The sequence below is a fragment of the Protopterus annectens genome, chromosome 5.part0 (assembly GCF_019279795.1).
Source record: "Protopterus annectens isolate FY-2018-M chromosome 5.part0, PAN1.0, whole genome shotgun sequence".
Classification (NCBI taxonomy): domain Eukaryota; kingdom Metazoa; phylum Chordata; order Ceratodontiformes; family Protopteridae; genus Protopterus; species Protopterus annectens.
This window is the reverse complement of record NC_056735.1, coordinates 615,195,122-615,218,083: the sequence shown is the minus strand read 5'-3', so window position 1 is coordinate 615,218,083 and position 22,962 is coordinate 615,195,122.

Sequence of the window (22,962 nt, the reverse complement as noted above, 5' to 3'; positions counted from 1 at the left end):
CAATACTGTTGCAGCTGTGTGTGTGTTGAACTGCATATCATATACTGAGCTCATACCATTCAACTGTAAACTGTTATGCACACTGACCATATGCGTGCCTCAGGTTTGTAGTAGTGTACTAAAAGAGGTATGTTATGTCTGTCAAATAATTGGCAACCTGTGAACACTACCATTACAAGTTCTCCTTCCCTTTCATGTGTCTGTTCCCGTCAGGGGTCACCACAGCAGATCATCTGTCTCCATGTCTTTCAGCCCTCTGCATCTTGCTCTGTCACAACAACCAGCTGTATGTCTGCTATCATAAGATACATATGCCTTATCTTAGGCCTTCTCCTTTTCCTCTTACCCAGCTGTCTCATCCTTTAACAAATATACTCAGCATACCTACTCATCACATGTCCAGACCAACATCATCCTGCCATTCTCTGACTTTGCCCCCAATCCATCCAACCTGGGCTGGCCCCTAAAATACATGTTCCTACCCCTGTCCACCATTGTCACACCCAGTGCAAATTGTAATAGCATTAACTCTGCTATGCCCAGCTCTGTCTCCTGCCTTTTTTATCATTGCCACTGTATACAGCCCATATAACACAGCTAGTCTCCCCACCCTCTTGTAGACCTTCCCTGTCACTCTTAATGGTACTTGTCTGTCACAAATCGCACCTGACATTCCTCTCCACCACCTGCATCCTGCCCACACTGTCTTCTGTATCTCTCCCACACTACCCATTACTCTGAACTGTTGTTCCCAATTATTTAAAATTATCCACCTTTGCAATCTGTACTCCCTGCATTCTCACCATTCCTCCATCTTCCCTTCCATCTACACACACATATATTCTGTCATAGTTCCGCTGACCAACATTCCTCCCCCTCTAGACCATAACCCCACCTCTCCAGGGTCACCACAACCTGTTCCATACTCTCACTACAGACCACAATGCCATCTGCAAACAGCACAGTCAACAAGAGCTCCTGTCTGACCATGTCTGTCGACCTGTCCATCACCACTGTAAATAATAAAGGACTCAGAGCTGATCCCTATTGTACTCCCACCTCACCCTGACATGTCCCTGTCACTCCCAATGCAGAACACACCACTGTCACACTAGCCTTGGACATATCCTGTAGCAGTCTAAAAGATTCTTCTCCCACTCCTGACCTCCTCATACAATACCACAACTCCTCTCTAAGCATCCTGTCATATGCTGTCTCTAAGTCCACAAAGACACAATGCAGCTACTTCTGACCTTCTCTTTATGTATCCATTAACACTCTCAGAGCAAACATTGCATCTGTACTGTTCTTTTCTGCCATGAAACCATACTGCTGATCACTAATCATCACCTCCCTTCTTAACCTAGCTTCCACCACCCTTTACCCTTACCTCATGCTGTGACTGATCAGTGTTATCCCTCCATAGTTACTACAGCTCTGCACACCACCATTATCCCCATAATCAGTACACAAACACATGTTCCCCACTCCTCATGCATCCTCTCAGTTTCCAAGATCACACTAAACAATCTGGCTGAGAGGACTACTGCCATTTCTCCTAAACAACGCAATGCGTCCACAAGTATGTCATCGGACCAACAGCCTTACCATTCTTGCACATCTTTGTAGCTATCCTTACTTCCTCCTTGATAATCTGTTGTACTTCCTGATTCACCAAACCCACATCATCCAACCTCCTCTCTCTCTGTCTCTCTTTCTGTCTCTCTCTCTCACTTTCTTTCTCTCTCTCATTCTCCTAATGCAATAGCCCATAACAGTATTGTTTCCATCTGCTGTACACACTCTCCTCACTTGTGAGTATATTTCCCATATTATTCTTTATCAGCCTTATTTGCTGCACATCCCTCCTATCTACATGCCTCTGTCTAGCCAATTGGTACAGGTCCTATTCTCCATTGTTGGTGTCCAACCTTACATATAACTATTCAGATGCCCCATCACTAGCCTTTGCCACCATTCTCTTTGCCATGTACCCCATCTCCTTATACTCCTGTCTAATGGTTTCATCTGTCTGAAAATCCCACTTCTCCTTTACCAAACTGTTACACTGTATTTCCTCATTCCACAACCAGGTCTCCTTGTCCCCCTTCCTCTGTCCAGATGTCACACTAAGCCCCATTCTACTCATCTCCCTTACTTGACCAGATGTATGTAACCAGACATTTGGTAACTCTTTGCTGCCACCCACTGCCTGTTATAATTCTTCCCTGAACCCAACCTAACACACCCTTTTGCAGTATCCACCATTTGATCTATGGTGCTGCCCTCACACTCCTCCCTCACTTCTTGATCACCAAAATCATCCCTCAGACTATCATTCCCTGCTGCATAACCATGCTTTCCCCTGTCGCCACTGTAATGTTTCCAATCCCCTTCAGACAGGCCCACCTGCATAGGGGAACTCCACCTGTGTGTATCTTGCTCCACTCATGTCTGTCACTCTATGCCACTTGGTCTTGTAAACATACATATTCACCACAGCCATGTCCAACCTCTTTTGCAAACTCCACCACTATTTCACCTTCTGCATTCCTTTGCTTAACACCATACCTGCCCATCAATTCTGCATCCCCCTGTCTCCTTCACCAACTTTCCCATTCAAATCTGCTCCAATCACCACTCTTTCACCCTTGGGAGCAGTCATCACCACTTCATCCAACCACTGCAAAGTAAGTCAGTCTTATCCATCACACACACACAAGTATTGGAGCATATGCACTAACAACTGTCATCATTATGCCATTAATTTCTAGATGCATAGACCTTGCTCTACATGACACATATCACTGCTATACATACTCTTGGTATAATGCTCCATTAGGTTAAAACCTACATCATTTCCCCTTACAGACACACCATGTTAAAACTATTTGTACCTGAGTATGATGCACACAGACATAATCCCCTTCCATCTTGTCTGTGGCACACACAATATATCCGCCTTTCATCTGTCCATCATATCTACTAGCTCTGTACAATTATCAGCCATACATGCATCAGTAAATGTTCCTACCACTCACTACCACAGTCCTAGACATTGCCCTCTTTGCCTGCTATCCTCCAGGGTATGACTGTGAATGCAAAGGCTACCCAACTATCAATTGATGTACGTGTGTTAAAGCAATATGAAGACAGTGTGACTAATGTTGGCCCATACCCAACATGTATGTACAACATTCTCCACATGTTCCTCCCTACCAGGTTGACAAAAATGACTGAGCAACAAAAGTGTTATGACAGTGTGCCATACTGACATAAAACAGAAATGTATAGCAGTTATTACCTGTGCAGGTGTATGCATGCATGGTTAGGTGTTTCTGGCTGCCTCATAACACATGACATGGGATGCAAAACATCATGTACATAAGCCGTACATGTTGTATATGTGTGTAATCCTAATGTCTGTGCATCCAACAGTTACAATTCTACAGCTAACGGTTGTTGCATTGCCTGGACACAGACATGGGTAATGTCATAAGCAGGAGTATCATGTAGAAAGAGTAGAGGTGTCCAACTGTGTTATGAACTTGTGTCCATGCCTACTACAGTTATATGACCACCCACATAGCTGTATGGCCTCAACAATACCTAACTTGTACAACTTGTCTCCACCAAAGCAGAGTAAACACCTTTGCAGGACAGCAGTAGTGCACAAAGCACATAATGGGATGCTATATTGGCTGCACAGGGGAAAGTAGGAACAGGGACCAACTAGCTAGCATGTAATCCTTTGTCTGGATGACCATAGTAGATCACAGGATGATTACTGTAAGGCTGACTCTTGAGTATAAATCAGACACATCGACTGAGGGCAACCAGAAGGTCATCTTCACATATGTATGCAGTCTCATAGGCAACAACCCAGCCCACCCTGTAATGGAGGTCAATCAGAGCACATACACACACACCATTGCTACAGCCAACCTGCTGCTGACACATTTAGGCCCAACATCACCCTCCTGGCTCAACATCAGTATAGATAGATATGCACACCACAATCACCCTTACCCTCATCATCATGGATCAGGTGCACACCGCCCACTTAAATGTGAAAATAGCAAGTCCCCTAGGGGACTGATAACATTCTTGTCTGCATTCTACATGAACTCAGACATATGCTTCCAGTGCCATTACACACTGTATGTGTACCAAGCCTGAGCAGCATTGACAGCCCATCTACAAGGAACACAGACACTTTCACTGCTCTACACAAATGTGAATAGTGGTTTATGGAATGTACTGGCCCTCATATGGGGGGATATGATAGAACAAAATCAAGAGTATAATGCATGTTCATACAGTGCTGCTAGATACAGGGTATGGTGTGTTTGTTTGCAGTGGCTCCTGATGATAATTAGTCATGTGCTGTCTCTGTCAGGAATTCTGTGCAATGTCTGAGGTCCTATGTGTTTCCCTGTTTATGTCTTCCAGGTGACATGTAGAGCCAGCCCGCCTACACCGAACAGAAGACTGCGGCCATAACTGAGGCCATCCTGGAGAATTATGACATCCTCTTTGGTTGGGGTTGCCATCATCAGTGGGAGAGGACTGCCCTATGTGATGAAATCATAGAAAGAGTCAACAACATGGGCCACCATGGCCAGACATATGATCAGGTCAGGGTGACTGACCTGGTCTGGCATGCCCGGCAGCGGGCTGCTGCCGTAGCAAAGAACCATTCCACTATCAGTGGGTGCCAGCCAGAGAGGCCCCACTTACAGCAATGGTGGAGCTCCTGGCCTAACTTGAGGTAGCAACCACTAGAACATCAGCACAGGACATAACTGTCATGGAGGTGGGTGGCACCCAGGCAACAGGCAAGGGGCATCCAGGTAAGGCAAAAGTGCACATCACTGTACTGAGATTGCATTACAACTGTGTTCTATAGAGTCTTTAGACACATATGTCAGTGCAAAATACATCAATTGTTGGGGTTTAGTAATGCACACAAGTGCACATCTATGGTAAAGGGCAGTGAAATGTGTAATGTCATAGTTTATACTGTACCTGTGCATAACTGTGGCATTAGTCATGGACAAATGCATATTGTGAATCAGCTAACAATACCTCTCCTTCACAATACCTAGGTCCCTCTCGTCTACACAAGGTCCAGCAGCCGGAAGCCAGTGAGTATGAGAGTTTACTGTTATGGCTCACCAGCACCCCAGGCATGTTAAGGTCATGTATGTGACCATGCACACAACTGTTACAAACAGACAACTTCCAATATCGGCATAATCACTTGTGGTGGGGTTCACTACCTAATATCACAGTGTATATCACAAGGACGTATTTGCATTTGCTGTCATGTCTTGGTAGCATACTTACCTCACAAACCTGTCATTGTAGGACATCTGGATAAAGATTGCCAAAATGTGGGGACAAAGGGCCAAGATTAGGGACATATTGTATACACTGGTGTTATATAGTGCATATAACAGGTGTACACACCTGTTAAAATGCCATGTATTTGTGATATATGACAATGTGAGCACAATACACAAGACCAAACATCTATCCAACCTTTCATGTGACCTATAATCTGTACAATGCAATTGTCAAACAAACAAATCTGTTAGTGGAGGAAGTATGTGACATGGACATTGTCCAATAAACTAAATGCATATGTGTGCACACAATGAAGCCCACACTATGGTGTAGCAACATGTGACAAAACCACAGTGGGACATCATATTGGATACACCCCTGCCATCAATTATGAACTCTTGGATTAACTGCAAATAGCACTCATCTCACATACCAAGAATATCTTAACATAAACGCACAGTTGCCTGATACAGCAAAAGCCATGGCTCATATACAGCTTAGCATCCTGCAAAGAGATCACATTTTAGAATGGTATCAGTCTGAAGAAGGCTACAGAAACATACCCACAGCATTGCATATGCCATGGAACACAGTACAGATAGTCATCAAAAGGTATTCCAGATATAGTGCAACAGTGACATTGTGAAGAAGTGGACATCCCTAGATGTATGTGGAGGATACAATACCACAAATGTCCAGAGAGACTGTCAGGAGCCATACAACAACACTGAAGGAGTGTCAGACATCTGTGGAATGTACTGGGTGTGTACTACTTGTGGCAACAATCTTCCATGGTCTCCACATGTCTTGGATATAGGGTGTGTTTAGGAGATGGCAGCTGTTCCTCACAACAAGCAACATCCAGTCCTGGGTAACTTCTGGACAACAATCCATCAGCTTTTCAAAAAGCATGTATGGAAATGTGGTAAGGTGTTATGACACCAAGGTTAGACTGTATTTGTCCACAATATGGTTATGTTAGTGTTGGCCAGTAACAGCACTGCACAACAGCAGAAGCAGACTATCCACACACTGAAGCAGGCTGATGGCAGTGTCCTGCTTTGCATTTATTGTTCACAGGTTTGTACTGTGGCTGTAGCTGATTTGGAGTTTATTATGACCAGTTTCAAACCCCAGTCCATTCTGGCTATAATCCTTCTGGTGTCTGACACATAGCTCTGGATGGGGAGGAATTCCAACACTGCAGAGAGCATTGGAACACATCTTACAGCCACCGGACCAAAGGATGGCTTCAAAGGAACAATATCAGCAGTCTGCAGTGGCCAAGCCTGAGATCACACCTAACTACAATACACAATCTGTGTGGTGACCTGACAACCACTGCACAGAGGGGATGGCCTCTCATTCTGATGGATTAGGATGTGTTTTACAAGGGAGAGTGTGCAAACATTGCCTTGTCAAGATGTGCCATGTTGATACACACCTTCCCCAGAGGACTGAATGCTGCACCAAGATCAACAGGTGCTTTACCAAAGTATCAGTTTATGGGTGTGCACCCCCATGCAACTTGTCTAATGTAGTCATATCATTTACGATGTCTTACCCCAACCTGATGTGTATTTTCTTCAATTGGAGCGCACAAGTTATATGTCAAATGAAATGGTGGAAATATTATGCCAATATCACTGGTGTCTCGTGATTTGTCACAATATCCTTGCCTGTTAAAAATGTCTGTAAAACAACTATATTCACTGTAAGTTGAGAAGCTGTCTGAGTAACCACCCTTGTTTTCACATACATGTACTGCAGGTTATGCCATCTACAAATCACAGTATGACATTAAGTAAGGTCACCAATCCCCTTGACAAACCAGTAATGTATCAGACAAACATAGGAGATATGAGCAGCAGACAGGAAAGATGAACCACATATGTACATATTCCTGGAAACTCAGTACAGTTGGTAGGTATGTTATGTAGGTTTTGCCACAGTGCTATAAAGATAAACACCTGTAAAGTTTACATGGTGCAGTGTGTTGTAGGTGGAGGCTCACCACCATCTAAAAACACTCACATATCCCACTGGTGTAGATTTGTAGTTATAGTAAGTTGAAAGGTATGCACTGCATGTTGTTATGTTGTTGAGGGCCTGTCCATAGTGTGTCTGTTTTGGTCTGAGTGTGTATCATGACTGTCATCTGTTGCATAATGTGAGGTCCGAGGAATGCGTGTTGGACAGCTCACATGTGTGAGTGTGTGAGTGTGAGTGTATGTACTAGCAAATCTTATAATGCCGATAGTAATGTACATATGTTGCCTTTTCCTCACAGGTGGACATGGTGGTCCAAGTCCCTCCCACTATGTAAGTGATGTTAGTTTGTTTGGTGACTCTGACCATGATGATACCCATATTGAGGTACAGGTGGAATTGTCAGGGGCTGCATCTGTGTCATCGGTTGGCATCCCACCTTTGTCAACCCAATCCCCACACATAGTCACAATGCCAACACATTCCCCATCACCTGTGGCCACAACTGAAGGACAGCTGGGTGCTGGCACAGAACATGCAAGTGTGGTAACTCTGGCAAGTAAGCTCCCAGGCACTTACCATAGCCAGAGTCATGGCAAGATCCCACACAGGCAGGTGGGCAGGGATGCTCATAGGAGAATGGCTGCCCATCCAGCCCATGTTGAGAGTGCCACAGCTGCAGTAACCAGGCACATGTTTCAGTCTGTATTAATGCACAGGCAAGTAATGAACTTAACACCAGACAAATGCGAAGGCTGGTTGAAAAACATCTCCCTGGTGCACGTGACAATTTTCATGAACTCACTGGGGTCCTGCATGAGGGCAATGAGATTTCTGATAGATGGTGGGGTCAGGTCATGGCACTCCTCCACCATGGATTATCTGTGCTTGAATGTTTGGCGGACAGGAGGCAGCAGCCACGTGGAAGTAACTCAGCACCACAATCAACTGGGTGTGCACGTGGCTGTGCACCATCATGCACCCATATGGGCAGTAACACCAGCAATACTGGTGGTGGTGTAATGTCCACTTCAAGACATGGCAGGCCATTGGCACGTGGTCCTGGCCAGTCCCAATAGGGGCATGGATCCAGCAGACAACCATCACCATCAGAGAGTAGTACTATGTCCGGCCTTGTCCCTGGTGGTGCCCATGATACTCCTGGCAGGTCCAGTTCCCATGTCCGTGGCCAGAGATAGTGAACTGCAGGCCCTGCCATGTATGGGCCACAGCTGTCCAAAAGAAATCAGTGTAGAGCAGCCACATGGTATGTCTGTGTGCATGCAGACACACACACAGACACACACACACACACACACGCACACACGCACACACGCACACACGCACACACACACACACACACACACACACACACACATATCACAATAAGTTAAAGGTCACCTCCACACACATGCACCACACCTGCACAGGCCATGCCATTCCCACACCTCAAACACTCACCCATACTGTCAACCGAATGTCACAGCCTAGGCCTCTGGCAAAACCACACCACACCCTGAAACCAGTGCCAGATCCCTGCTATCAAAACCATTGATGCAGGGACATGCTTATATGGGTCTGATGCACAGGGTGAACTTACTAAACTGTAGATATGTAATGCTGTGTAAGTTGATGTCATCTGGCATTTGTGAGTGGTACACATCCTAGTTCAGTGTTAGCCATGATGCATTATTGCTATTATTAATGCTGAGTGAATGTGTTCTCACATGCTGGATCCTGTTTCTGTTCTAGGCATCTGTGTGTCACCAGGATGTGGCCCTGCAGCAAGACCAAGGGGTATGGAAGTGTAGTAACACATCTACCATGTCTTAGGCAGGGTACAGCTACATATGCATGGATTTCCCAGGTTTATAACACAGTGATTGCATATGCCTTACAGATTATAGGGCTGAGGGGTGTACATAGGTATGTGTTGATTTACAGCATCTGTTGTAGAGTGGAGAATGGTACATGTTGTTGTTTGGACACACCTTCATTTGCTAATAACCACAGCCCCAGGGGATATTTATCAACCAAACACACTGAGATTATTATTCACACACACACACAAACACAGACACACACACACACACACACACACACACACACACACACACACACACACACACACACACACACACACACACACACACACACACAGACACACACACACACACACACACACACACACACACACACACACACACACACACACACACACACACACACACACATTTGCCAGTACTGAGATCCATAAGTTCATAGGTTCATAGTTTCATAGGTTGGTACTAGGCTATTGGCCCTAGGGCCTATATAAGCCTAGCCAAAAAGGTAGACTGGCTTTCGCCACCCATGAAAATTATTTTCCTGTGATCCTATGGAGCAGAGCCACAGAAGTGATCCCCAGGGTGAATTTCCTATTTCCCATCCAATCATCAAGATTTTTCTTGAAGAGTGCTAATGAGGAGTTTTGTTTGATGTAGATAGGTAGCTTGTTCCAGAGTATGGGAAGTCTCTGGGACATGAATCTATCCCTTCAGCATATTCTGTTTATTGTGGTGACAAGGTTTAGGTCTCTAGAGCGTGTAGCTCAGAGGCATTGGGATTTTTTAAGTGGAGCATGGCCAACAGCTCTGGGTTTGACATAGCTTTGTATGTTAGGCAGAGATCACCTCTGAGTAGGCAATATGCAATGGAGTAAAGCTGGAGTTTTTTGAGACGTCTGCATAGGGTACCTGTTTGAGGCTGGTAATCCTCTTTGTGAGGTATTTCTGTGGCCTTTCCAGTTGTTGTATATGTCTTGTGAGGCTCACTGCTTCATAAGTGTGTAGTAGGTGAATGGGCTTGAAGGCTCCACAAAGCTAACCTGCAGGAATACCCTGGCATCAGGCCACATGATGATAGTTCCCAGTGTGGCTCATGAGTATAGTCACTGGAGTGGTCCCCAGGGGTGGGTATTGTATTCCCCAGCCACTCATCCAGATTTCTATTGTCGGTGGCAAGTGATGTGCACTGCTTCACATGTATGCGATTTATATACCAAAACATGGACAGTGTCTGGGATGTGAATCTGTACCACAAGCATGTCCTTTGAAGTGTGGAAGTGTGCTTGAGGAATCTGTGGTACGTTGTGTGGAAAGATTGGTATCTTCAGATGTAGCATTCCTGACCTAGTTTGGTGAGACATGGCTGTGTAACTGAGGTAGTGATTGCACCTACATAGACAGTATGATATAAGGATTCATTGGAGTTATTGGAGTCTGTCCATACAGGACATGTGTATAAGGCATGGTATTCTCTTTGTGGGGTATATTTGCAGACTCTACAGTTTTTGCAGGTGTCCAGTGGGGTACATGGCAAAAGGGCCACTGTACACATTGATTGGGCTACTGAGGGGAGGGTACAGGGTGACCATGTCCTTTTACTTGCTGGATAACACACACTTAGCCAGGAGATGTAACACATCAAAGTACTTTCTGATGTCAGTGGCACTGTTGTGGTCAACAGACAGCTGACTGTCAACCTGTGTTCCCCATTCTGTTATAACAACATCACTGGTCAGTGGACTACCACCAATGTATTACTTCATGTGAGCCATAATGTTCCCAAAGGTAATGGTGGCACATCTCCTTGCACGGAGGTAATGTCCAGGGTTCTGACAACAGTCATAGGTGTCAGAGTGGACTTTGTGCATGATATCAACATCATGTGGATTATGAATGCTACCATCCACCTTACTGTTGTATGCAAACATTTTCAGCCAGGATGCCTTTGTGTTCACCTGCACCTCAGAAGGGTGGATCTCAAACATAAGAAGACATGGGTCCATACCCTGTGTGACACCAGTCATGTCTGGTCATCAGTTTGACATGGAATCCACTGCAATAACACCATGGGTACTATCTGTGAGGCAGTTTGCAAGAGAACTACTGTTATAGTCGTTGATGCCTAGCCAATTGTGTTTGTGTATGATTCCTGGGTGGAGAGTCTCTGAGTATTAGAAAGATTGCCTATATTGTTAACTATTCATAGACATTGCACAGGGCACTACATGTTTAGGGCTGTAGATTGTCTACATCAACCTTTACAGTGTTTGACAACTGTTGGCCTTGTAATGTGGACATTGGGACATATACTAGGTCATCAATATAATAATTTAGCAAAACCCACCCCCCAATGGATAGTGCTATTACACAATCACACCAACACAGGATACTGATGATAGACAGACACACACACACACACACACACACACACACACACACACACACACACACACACACACACACACACACACACACACACACACACACACACACACACACACACACACACACACACACACACACACACACACACACATACACACACACACACACACACACACACACACACACACACACACACACACACACACACACACACACTTCCCAGTACTGAGTTTCAATCCCCTGCCAATCTATGTATTGCTACTACAGTGTTACGCATTTATTGCACACGTCATGGAGCTTATAGGATGGCTGTTATCCCAAGGTACTTCTAAGCTGAGGAGCATCACCAACCCTTGTAAATAATGGCATTGGGTGATGTAGTGGGTGAGAGATTTCATAAAATACTTTACCCTGCACACACATTTAGATTTGCCAGGAAGGAGATTCAAATCTCTATCTAACTATGGTTTCAGAACTTTATGTTATGCATTTACAGCAAGCACCACAGAGCTTACATGGTTAAGGTTGCCAATAGGTACTCCTAAGGTGAATGATATCTGCAGGACTGCTAAAGTAGGGCACTGGGAACTGTATTGGGTGTAAATAGGGTCAAAAATGTTAAGGTACAAACGCATATGTATATATATATATATATATATATATATATATATATATATATATATATATATATATATATATATATATATATATATATATATATATAAATATATATATATAGATACAGATATAGATATATACATACATGTATATATCTATATATCTATATCTATATATATATATATATATATATATATATATATATATATATATATGTATATGGGTCTACTGCTCTACATTGAAAATACACTTCTTCAAAATAGAGCAGTAGACCTTACACTTCAGCAAAAGTCCACTTAAACGAAAGTGCACTTTCGCTGAAGTCTAGTTCCCCAGGCTACCCAAAAAAAAAAAAAAAATAAAACATGTTTTAGCAGAGGGGCAAGCCCCCCTACACCCCTCACACCCCTCTACTTAAATATACCAACTCCAAGCTCTGAGATTGCACTACAGCGGGGAAAAAGGAATATTCCCATTCCGCACTGTAGTGTGACTGCCGAAGTCAATGTTCGAAGTTTCACTTCTTCGAACAAGTGGACTCAGTGGGGCGGTGGGGGAAAGTGGGTTTTGAAGTAGTGAAACTTCGAACATATTGATGAATCCCATATATATATATATATATATATATATATATATATATATATATATACACACACACACACACACACACACACACACACACACACACACACACACACACACACACACACACACACACATGCTTGAGATTCAAACCCCTATTTATGTAGTTATTGCTACAACATTGTTACACTTTTATCACACATGCCACAGAGCCTATAGGTAGAACAGGGTCCAAGCATCCTTATAAGATGAGTGACATCAGCAGCCGCTGTAAAGTATTACATTTTGAAATGTACTGGCTGTGTATGGACACAAAATACTTCAACCTACAGATATACACACACACTCACAGAAATCGACACACTTTTACAACTGCCAGAACTGAGATTAGAACTCCTACCTAAACAATGCTTTGCACTACACTATCATGCAGTATTGTGAGCATAATGGAGCTTATATGCTGGAAAATTGTCCAAAGGTATCTTTGAAGGTGTGTGGCATCAGCAGTAGTGCTAAAGGAGGGGTAAGGGAAGTGTAGTGAGTGTGAATGGCCTCAAAATCATGTCTCTCCAAAGACACAAACACTCTCTCACACAACCGCACACATTTTCATAGTTGCCAGAACCAGGGTTAGAACTCCTACATAACTAGCTTGCTACACTATAGCATCACACAGTTATTACAAGTGCTACAGAGCTTACATGTTAGATAGCTGTCCAACGGTATCTTTGAAGGTGAGTGACATCAGCAGCAGTGCTAAAGGAGGAGGGTTAAGGGAAGTGTAGTAAGTGTGAATGGCCTCAAAAACATGTCTCTATAAACACACACACTTTTCCAGTTGCCAGGACTGGGATTAGAACTACTACCTATTTAGTTTGCTACACTACAGTATTACGCAGTTATCACAAATGCCATTGAGCTTACAGAACTGCAAGCTGCCAAAAGGGTTATTTCAAGGTGACTGACAGCAGGAGTGTGAAAGTAGGGCCATGGGAAGTGTAGTGAGTTTGAATGGCCTCAAAATCATGTCTCTCCAAAGACACACACTCTGTCATGCAGGCACACACAATTCCCATTTGCCAGAAGCAGGATTAAAACTTCTACCTAATTAGTTTGCTACACTATAGTATCATACAGTTATCATGAGCAGCACAGAGCTTACATGTTGGAGAGCTGTCCAAAGATATCTTTGAAGGTGAGTGACATCAGCAGCAGTGCTAAAGGAGGGGTGAGGGGAGTGTAGTGAGTGTGAATGGCCTCAAAATCATGTCTTTACAAAAATACACACACTGTCTCACAAAAACACACACATTTTTACAGTTGCCAGTACCAGGATTCCAATTTCTACCTACCTATTTTGTTACACCATAGCATTATGCAGTTATTGCAAACGCCACAGAACTTACAGAGCTGCAAGTTGCCCAAAGGGTTATTTCAAGGTGACTGACATCAGTAGGAGTGCTAAAGTAGGCCAATGCAAAGTGTAATGAGTGGGAATGGCCTCAAAATAATTCATCTAGAAACACACCCACATTTTCACAAGTGCCAGGACCAAGATTAGAACTCCTACCTAACTAGTTTGCTACACTATAGCATTACACAGTTATCTTGAGCACCACAGAGATTATAGGGTTACAAGCTGCCCAAAGGCTTATTTTAAGGTGACTGACATCAGCAGAAATGCTAAAGTACGGCAATGAGAAGTATAATGAGTGTGAATGGCCTCAAAATCATTCATCTAGAAACACATACATTTTCACAATTGCCAGGACTAGCATTAGAACTCCTACCTAACTAGTTTGCTATGTTACAGCATTATGCAGTTATCACAAGTGCCATGGAGCTTAAAGGGCTACAAGTTGCCCAAAGGGTTATTTCAAGGTGACTTGACATCAGCAGGAGTGCTAAAGTAGGGCAATGGGAAGAGTAATGAGTGTGAATGGCCTCAAACTCATTCATCTAGAAACACACACTCACACACAACATTACATTTGACAGGACTGAGATTACAAATGCTACATGAATACTTATTTGCACTATAGTGTTACACAGTTATCACAGGCACCACTGAGACTACAGGGCTGAGGGCTAGCCAAAGGAATTTCTACAGTGAATGACATCAGCACATCATGTGATATAGGCAAATGAGATGTGTACTGGGTGGGAAAGGCCTCATAATGGGATTCTTTCTGTCACTGTCTGTCTCTCTCTTCCCCTCATATCTATGTGTATATGTTTGACATATTATATGTTGACCTTAGATATGTGTAAGTATTCCTATCCAATCTGTGTATGTGTGTGAAGTATAAATTGTGTACAATTTAGTGTGTGTGCACAGATATCTGTGAATAACAGATATCTATAGACCACTGTATTGTCAGACATGTAGGACATGTACGATCATGCCCAGTATGACCTTCTATATTGAGCATGTGAATCCATTCCAGGAAGAGTTGTACTCCAGTCCAGGATTTTGTGTGCTACAGCTACACTTAGCAACCTGTTTCTGCAGGATATCTGTAGATAGGTTGCCAATATGGGGACACAATGGGTGTAACATATGGGGGATACTGTAACTATTGCTGTCTGTGCAGTTGTGTAACATGGTTGGATGTCGCATAGATTTTCTGACATATGTACTGTTTTGCACTGTGGTGTACCATGTCATCAACTACTGACAGATATCTTTCTTTGTTCACAGTTATTTAACAGGCAAATACAAGATGAATGAAGCTGAGACCAATATTTTGAGGCATAGTCTACACATTGTGGCACACTCCTGCCATTGAGGAGGGGTATCTATAGACAATAGATGTCTGGTTACGTGTAAATGCTGGGGCGAACAATCTATCATGTAGATTGTGACAGCTCTGCCAATCTGTGCTCCAGTGATATTACTCCTCAAACTTACATGTTGTTGTATTTCTACATGGGATTGTGGTGTGGGGGGGGGGGTGTGTGCACAACTGAAGACTTTAAACATTTGCAAAGACTGTACTGGTATTTCATTTACTCTGTTGGCTTTCATTTCATATTGTATTGTGACCTATCATGCAGAAAGGAGGAATATCAGTAGAGTACACGTTAGATTTTAATGGCATAAATTTCAGTTTCAGACTTTTTACCCTTCAGAACTAAAATGCAAATGCCAGACCTGCTGTAGTATGTCTGTGTAAAACTGGAGGGGGGCTATTCACCATTGCCATCATTTGTAGGCCTTAGCCCGGCCTTTCTTTATGATCATTTACACCTGTCCTTCTGGGGGAGGCTGGTGGTGGGTATGCGACCTATGGACACCCACAGTTATTTGGATCACCACATGTATTGTGGTGGGAGTTGTCACCTTGTGTAGTACTGCCTAGTATGTTGACACCAGTATTTGTTCTGGATTTCCTGCTGTCTCATATAGCTGTCAGCTGTCTGCTGCTATCCCATTTAGCTACCCGATTCCCTTGCATGCTTGCAGCCATACCATACATACAACTATCAGAACATACTACTCATTCCACTAATTTATAGGATTAGCGACTACCTTGTTGCTGGGCCAGTACTGAGGATGGTGCTGGAGAGCTGACTATGTCAGATGTACGTAGCACACTCCCTATACATGGTAAAGCACAGGTAGTGTCATGTTTGGCATCCATTTTACTGTATGTGCAAGTCAGAGAGAGCTGTCATTCCCTGGGTCCCTGCAGTGTCAATGTGTGTGCTATGCACTGCCTCTTTGCCAAGGACAGAGCATACTGGGCATGCCTCCATCTGCCTACAGTGGCAGGCTCAGGAAGCTCCTCCTCCAAGCCCCTCTGTGCCTGTGGTGGCCTTGGCAATGGTCAGGAGCTGCATTGCCTCTCCCTTTGCTGTTCCTGCTGCAGTTGTTTCCACAGGATCATATTGTGTAGCATGGCACATACTACAAACATTTGTCCACATGTAGCTGGGAAGTTCTGCAAGGCTCCACCGGATATATCAAGGCAGCGGAACTGTGACTTGAGCATCCCAAACACATGCTTTACAATAATTCTGGTTTGTGCATGTGCCTCATTATTGAGTTCTTGTTTGGGTATGTGTGCATTTCTGATGCGTGTCATCAGACATGGCTCCAGTGCATAGCCAGCATCCCCCACTTGATGGCCATATGGAATGTCCCCCTGACAAACCCCTGATACAGCTGTGAGGAAAGCCAGATTTCGGAGTAGTGATAGCTTCCAGGGCTGCCGGCACACACTTGCATGATAATGCCCTGAGCAACACACATGACCGGACAGTTGATAGAGGAGAAGCCCTTGCTGTTTATGTAGACTCTACCCCGCTCACTGGGTGGTGCTTTGATGCAGATGTGCATGCAGTCTATATCACCAACTACCTCAGGGTATTCTGCTATACGGTGGAAGAGATACGTACTTCTGGACAATGCCTTACGAGTGTTGGGGAAATATATGTGCTCATTGTCATGTGGTGTCATGACATCCAGGAACTGGTGGAATACCTTGGATGCTGATGCCTGTGAGACCTCCATGATATCCTCAGTTGGTCTTTGGAAGGTACCTGTAGCTATTATTCTTAAGCCTACACATACCTTGGTATCCACTGGGATGAGTTCCCCTCTGTTAGTTCTGTGTGTGAGGCATGGTCAGCACAGCTCGATGATTTGCTGTAGAATGTCCCTGTCCACCCTATAGCGCTCCACTATCTCCGGCTCCTGTAGGCCCTGGTAGGTTACCCTGGGTCTGTGCACTCCTCTCCTCCTCCTCACTGTGGGTCAGTTGTCAGCATTCTCCTCCTCACCACCCTCAGCCTCTAGCACATATTAATAGAGTAAAGCAGCAGTAGCCTCTAATATTTTTAGTTAGTTTTGCCAGTTAAAAATTCCCCATCTGTGTACACTGGTGGTGTAGAGTTTGGGGGAAAAGCCAGTCTAAAAGGTGTTTGCATAGTTTATAGTGGTGTTCTGGGCTGTTGCCTGTGTAATTGGCTGATTCTGATACATTCCACCTGCCGGCTGTGCTATTTCTCCTTGTTTGCTTTCCTATTGTTATTTCCCCTTAACAGTTTCCTCTTAGTTTAAGCCCCGAGGTGTACAAAGCATTCACAGTACTCAAATGCTGCTGCTGTTTCCATTTTTTTTTTTTTTTTAGTTTAAAACCCGGTGTGTGCTGCGCACATCTGTTTAATCAATGTAAACAGTGCTAACACATCCTCTTCCTTAGCTGTGCTTATCTAAGGGCAAACACGGGCCACTGAGCTCCAATGTGCTTACAGCAGGCATTACACACCCCCTTTTCCTGTTAGTTGCTCCTTCTGCCTACATGATCTTGTTCTAGTACCTACACGGTTAGGTGCAGTGTGTGTGAACTTAGAATATTTTGTGATTCAGTAACATTCCCCTTAGTTGGATACCTCAGCGTGTAGGTCATTAGTTACTGCACTAAAATGGACCCTTTCCCCTAGATAACCAGTGCTCCCTAGTATTGTTTACATTCTGCATGCCATAGACTATAATGGCAAAATGCAGATTTACCTTAAAATTGAGTTTTCCCATTTTTTTTTATTTTCAGCACGATCATGTTTGCGCACCACTACCCTATGCTTAAATGGCTGAGATCGGCCCAAAAAAAAGTTTAATTTTCATAAAAATGAAACAATTTTTCATGCCAGTGGCATTATATTTAGACATTGGCATGAATAATCAACATAATACATGCTTTTTCACGAGTTGTCATGCCTCCATTTTGTCATTTGTAGAAATGCATTTGGTTATTAATCGAATACATTTCTGCACTGACACTGTTCTAACATGGAGTCTGGGCAGCTTGATCAATCACTAAATCACCTCATTTGCATGGTTTTCACCAGAAAATGATGTGATTTGCATTCCACATGATTTTCCATGCTAGAACAGTGTAGGGCTGCTCATGGACATGATAAGCGGCACTATCCTGAATCACTCGGTGGCCATTTTCCATGCAGAAGCATCAACACTGTGCCTGCATGGAAAAAAATGGCTTTGTGAATCCTGGGGTATGTGTCTTCCCCCTTCTGTGCCATCACTCTGTCTCCTCAGCATTTGTCCAGTGCTGGGTGCCGATCAGCACCTGTATCTTAAAGAGAAATGGAATTACAAAGCTCTTGGTATAATTGTGTGAGGTTTTGCCTTTGGCTGCATTACTCTGCTGCCCTTCACTCAGCTGTGCTTAGCGATGTAGAGTCAGGCTAATCTTTTGAACAGGCTAAAGAGTTGAATGTACACCATGTAGGATGTTTCAGTTTCATATACTGTTATGATGCATTCTGCACTAGATCATTGGGTCTATATCAGATTATCAACATTTCAAAATGTCAAAGCACCTTTATTCAACATGAAAATGTTGAATGCTGAGTTTGTTAAATGGCCAAAACATTAATTTATTTCCAAGGGAAAGAAATTGGTTGGCCGTTTTATCACACTTCCCTTTCCACGACTGTAGTGTGGTCTCAGAGTTAGACTATTTAGTTAGGGGTTGGTGGGGGGTGTGGGGGGTGAAGCACCCCACTTAAATACGTTAGTTTTTATGTTGTGTTGTCTGTTGGCCTTTCAATTTCTTTCCCTTGGAAAGAAATCTGTGTTTTGGCTGTTTGACAAAGTCAGCATTCAACCTTTTCATGTCGAATAAATGTGATTTGACATTTTGAAATGTCGATATTCTGATTTAGACCCAGATAATTTATTATGATTTTGGTTGTACTCTTTATGTAGTGTTAACATTGTCATTACAGTGATGAAGGCTTATGTCCACATTCTCCCTTGCCTCAGTGTTTTTTGACTGTCCCTGCAAAATAGTAGAATTAAGGTTGCTTATGTCTCAATCATGGTTATACTTTTTAACTGCTGGTAGCTCCCTATTGAAAACACTTGATTGTACATAGCATGGCAGATTACTTAACAGGAAAAGCCTAACAGTAACACACCCCAATGATGTTAAAAAATTCCCCAGAAAAATATAATATTTTTAGTGTGTCTTTATCCCTGTTTCCATGTCTGTCTTTTCCCACCTCTGTATCATCACATTTTGCTGTTTCATATTATTAGGCAACTGGATGGGGTTTTATAATTATCATGAGATGAATGAAGTGTAATACATATGCTCTCCTTTGCTTCATTCTGTTGTCATAATTAAATTTTATGAGGTGGGCATGGTGTGGTTTGGTTAGATAATACTCAGGGCTTGTAGATTTGTAGATTTATTTTTGGAATATTGTCAAGATTTGAATCCAGCTGTATGCCAACTGTTTTGAATGTTTTTATGACTCCTTTGTGTGTACGTGTTGGCTACACATTTTCTTAACATACTGTTATAATACTGCTGTATTAATGTGCTTGTTCCCTCTTGGGACCACTGTTTTGAACAGATTTTGCCTGAATAATTATGACACAATAAAGAGCAGCACAACACAAATAGGTGCTGAAATGAGCCATAAACTAATCTCTTAGTGTGATGTTGACTCCATTAATTCAGTCTATTAGTGTGTGTTTGCACTTCAATGGTTACACTTACAAATTTGTTACAATGGTGTCTAACTTTTTCACACACAGTCTATCACTGTTATTCAGAAGTGCACTGTCATAGTTAAGAATTGTCTCTTTGCATTGTCAATGCATGTTGTGCAAGCATGAGCAAAGACAACTGACAGTGACACAAGAAATGGTTACTATTTGCTTGTAGTCTTCCCAGTATGAACTGTCATGAATTCTTACTTGACAATTGTGATTGTCATCAACACTCTATACTGCAAAACAGGTACATGTCACTCATAATAATGCAATGTACATGAATGACAGTATATACATGTTAGCAGAGAAGTATGTAATTACATGGGACAAACACAGTTCTGTTACAATGGCTTGTCTATACACATGCATGTGTTCCAAAATATGTGATGCACAGTAGCTGATATTCCATATAGTGACATTTTAATGTTCAGTAATTCATACTTTGCTATTTAGATTGTGTAACTAGTTAGGTAGGTGGGTTGAATCTGACTGCAGTACACTTTGTGTGTGTGTGTGTGTGTGTGTGTGTGTGTGTGTGTGTGTGTGTGTGTGTGTGTGTGTGTGTGTATGTGTGAGGTGCTAGTGCCAGATAAGTATAGCCTCACCAACAGATGTGTTGTGTCCACTTCCACTCAGGAGAAAACATTTACTTTGTACACAGCTCCCTCTGCACTTTTTCCCACTTTTAATACAAACATCCTCTTTGCAGCACACTGATGAGGTCATCCTTTCATAAGTACAGCGTTGCACTATAAAAGTCAGACTTGTCCTGTGACACTTATGGTTAATACAGTAATCTCTAGATTGTGTAACTAGGTAGGTAGGAGATTAAAATCCCACAGTGGTGAACTTGTGTGTGTGGCTTCAAAGTCAGGTACATATAGCTTCTTAAACAGACATGTTTTATTTGCTTCCACTCTAGGGAAGAATTTAACCTGGGAGAGGATTTCGCCATCCACTTTTACCACAAACATCTTCTCTGCAACACACTGATGAGGTCATCTTTCATAACTGCAGTCTCTCACTATAAAAGTCAGACATCTCCTGTGGCACTTGCAATTCATACTATAGTCTTTATATTGTGTAAATAGATAGGTAGGAGGTTCAACTTTCACAGAGGTAAAACTGTTTGTGTAGTTCTAATGTCAGGTAAATATTGCTTCCAAGCAGACATGCTGTATCTACTTCCACTCAGTGGAAGAATTTAACTTGTGAGAGGATTCTCCCATCCACTTATCCCACTTTTACCACAAACATCTTCCCTGTAACATACTGATGAAGTCATCCTTTCATTTGTAAAATTTCAGTGTAAAAGTCAGACTTTTTCTGCAGTGCTTGCATTAAATATTGCGTTCACTATACTGGTAAGGAGTTTGAATCCAGCATTGGTTAAATAGTGTGACTGGATGTATTATCATGTACAAGTGGCTCTGTGACAACACCATTATGCAAACTTCCACTTAGGAGATGAATCTTCACTGCCAGAGTGGTACCTTATACATTTCTATTATCCTCAACCAATACCCAGTTTGAGAAACACAATGGTTACATCATACTTTCAAAAATAAACTACATCACAGTTATAGTATGATTTATCCCGTGACACTGACTGTTGGTACTGTGCTTCCTAGATTCTATAACTAAAAATGTAGGATGTTTGAATCCAGCAATGATTATCTACTGTGCATGTGTGTTTGTCTTTTATGTTTTGCAGAAAGGCTTCAAATACATAGAGTGTGTATTGTTACTGTTTTCTTTAACCACCTTCTTTCATTTTTAGAAGAACATCAATGTATTAAACAATAGTGACATCATCCAGTTAATGTGCACTGTCACAATTGTAAATTGACATTTCATGTGGTGTGTACAAGGCAGGCAATGTTTTATACCTTGTGATCTTAGGTAGTCAGTTCAAATCCAGCCATTTCTTCTTAGAATGATTTGTGTGAGTATGACTGTGAATGTACATGTAGGTAATACTATTGTCACCCAGCTATCTGCGGTGTAGATGTATAGCTGGAGATTCCTATTAAAGGAATTTCTGCTCATTTTTCACACAGAAATGCTTTATTGGATAATGATGATGCCATTGCAAGAAATGTGGCTTTCCTGGGTGAATTTCTAAGGCTTTTCCTGTGCTACGAGGAAATGAGACAATGTTCTATATGCTGCTGTCTTACAAAGGCAAGAGTTTGAATTCATGATGATCCACACATTTTGCATGATTGACATTCTTCCATCACAGGGATGACTGCATTATGTATCACATGTGTTTGGGTAAAACTAGCAATGACAATGTTCTGTGACAAATAGAAATATGGCATGCATATCTATTGCATCAATAACATAATGTCACAGCTTCAAATACCCCAATATCTCACATTTTTTTGCAACACTTGCACTGTGGCAAGTTTATCCTTCACACACTTCTGTCATCACATAGTGACACCCTCCAAACTACTCTGTTGATGTCGCAGAAGAGGTTTAGATCCCTAGATCAAGTATTACTGATGCCACTTGACTTACTGATGTGTAGTATATTCATCAGTAATGTGTTGGAAGATGCCTTGTATACCAGAAACAGATCACCTCTTAACAGTCTGTAGGATAGGACTTTGTCAGCTCATGTTGGACACGTTGTTTAGGGCTTGTATCCTTTTGTTAAAGTATATGTGTGGACATTCC